This window comes from Carassius carassius, chromosome 7 (assembly GCF_963082965.1).
Source record: "Carassius carassius chromosome 7, fCarCar2.1, whole genome shotgun sequence".
NCBI lineage: Eukaryota > Metazoa > Chordata > Actinopteri > Cypriniformes > Cyprinidae > Carassius > Carassius carassius.
The window spans coordinates 32432261-32434253 of record NC_081761.1 but is presented as its reverse complement, the minus strand read 5'-3'; the positions used below and the strand labels follow the sequence as shown (position 1 = coordinate 32434253).

General features: G+C 51.4%; 1 long non-coding RNA gene across 1 annotated transcript; it reads left to right on the top strand.

Moving 5' to 3' along the window:
- Window positions 1–858: 858 nt before the first annotated feature.
- On the top strand, window positions 859–1552 carry LOC132143165 (uncharacterized). The gene is made up of 3 exons (XR_009434210.1): window positions 859–1011; window positions 1107–1249; window positions 1386–1552. It is a non-coding gene; the product is annotated as an uncharacterized LOC132143165 (long non-coding RNA).
- The last annotated feature ends 441 nt before the right edge of the window (window positions 1553–1993 follow it).

The window sequence follows — 1993 nt, the reverse complement described above, 5'->3', positions numbered from 1 at the left end:
TTTAGCCCCCCGCTCCCCTAGGCTGGGTGCAGGAAAAATCCCTGTCACCCTTTGGAGCCACTTGCAGGCGCTCCCTGTCTAACATTGCAGGGGCATATGGTTGTTACTCCCCCGCTAACTCAGCGTAGTTTTGAGTAGTCCATTCTCAGCTCTGTATTTATCTACCTCACACCACGATGGCTCCGGTTGAGCAGGGAGTTCTAAACTACATTTCATTCCGGTTTTTGAACTCCGCTCCCTTGAAGCCAGAGCATTGCCATGGGCTGACGTCTATGCATTTAGTAGGTAGGCCCCTAATGGGGCCTCTACTAGGCAGAATGGCGTATGTTGTACTCCCCTGCTATAAGGGTATTGCTTTTTGCTGAGTACACTGCCTTCGGCAATGTGATTAGGTACCAGGATGCTGTAGTAACAGCTTTCTGGCTCGAAGGCCCAGCAAGGCCTCCTTGACCGGATAGCCCCCAAATAGGGCTCCCAGGCCAGCTCACCTTCGGTGGTTGGCCCTGGTAGTTTGGGCAGAAGGCTCACTGCCAAGTAGTAGGCCTTAACAGGCCTCCTCGGAGGTGGGTCACAACATTGTGGAACATACACTAGGACAAAACTATAGGAAAAGTTTTTTAATAGTATGGTTCCAGCAGGGTTCGTTAAAGTAGCAGAATAGACTCGCAATCCGCTAGTAGGCTCGACCAGGCCTCCCCGTTAGGCGAGTCCCCAGCAGCAGTCACATCCAGCTGATTAGACTGTTTAAGGTAGTAGGCCTCTTCAGGCATCCCTGAAGGTGGGCTCCCACATTCTGTGGTGGTCAGGTAGTAGGCTTTACTAGGCCTCCCTGAGGGTTAAATCCCACATACTGTGGTAACTAGGTGGCAGGCCCCACAGGCCTCCCTGAAGTTGAATTCCCGCTTTTTTGAACTATCAGGTAGTAGGCCTCATAAGGCCTCCCTGAAGGCAAAGCCCCAAAAACAGTCAACTGGACTGCCAGTCTGGCTCACTATCAGCTATGGTTTTCAGGTAGTAGGCCTCTCCAGGCCTCCCTGAAAGTAAGCTCTTTCATGTCATGGTTTTCATACTTTGAGTTTCCACTTAGGGTGGTTTTCTGGTAACAGGTAGTAGGCCTCTCTAGGCCTCTCTGTAAGTGAACTTCCATGCACTGTGTTTATCAGGTAGTAGGCCTTACTAGGCCTCCCTGAAGTTGTGCTCCCACATACTGTGGTTGTCAGCTAGTAGGCCTCACCAGGCCTCCCTGGAGGTTTAGCTCCCACATACTGTGCGTTTCCACTAAATAGCATGGTTTTTCAGGTAGTAGGCCCCTCCAGGCCTCTCTGTAAGCGAGCTCCCATGTTTTGTGGTTGTCTGGTAGTAGGCCTCACCAGGCCTCCCTGGAGTTGAGTTCCAAATTACTTTCAGTTTCCACTTAAGGTGGTTATCTGGTAACAGGTAGTAGGCCTCTCTAGGCCTCTCTGTAGGTGAACTCCCACATATTGTGGTTATCAGGTAGTAGGCTTCACCAGGCCTCTCTGAAGGTGAGCTCCCACATACTGTGGTTGTCAGTTAGTAGCCCTCTTCAGGTCTCCTTGAGAGTAGTTTCACAGTGGTGCTGGGTTTTGTAAGCTAGTGGCCGTTTACTTTCAGTTTAGCAGTCCTTATCAGGCAGCTACTGAAGGTGAGCTTGCGCCCTGGCTCGATTCAAGTTTTTATTCTCTGCTACGGGTTCCCTCCTGGACCCTCTTTATCCTGCTACAGCCTGGTTGCCTACCAGGTAGATCTTATGCTCCCCTTACTGAGGGTCAATATGAGTATGTGGTCTCCTGAGTCTGGTCAGGTAGTCGTAGGCCTCTCATGAGGCCTCCCAGTTAGATCAGTCCTTAGGCCCTCTCAGGCCTCCTCAGCGTTTTTAAACACAAGTAGAGAAACTCCCCTCGCTGGCAAGGGTTGTAAAGCACTATGCTGAGCCGGGCCGAGTGGTTCACTGCCTGCTCCGCAGTTCCTCGGG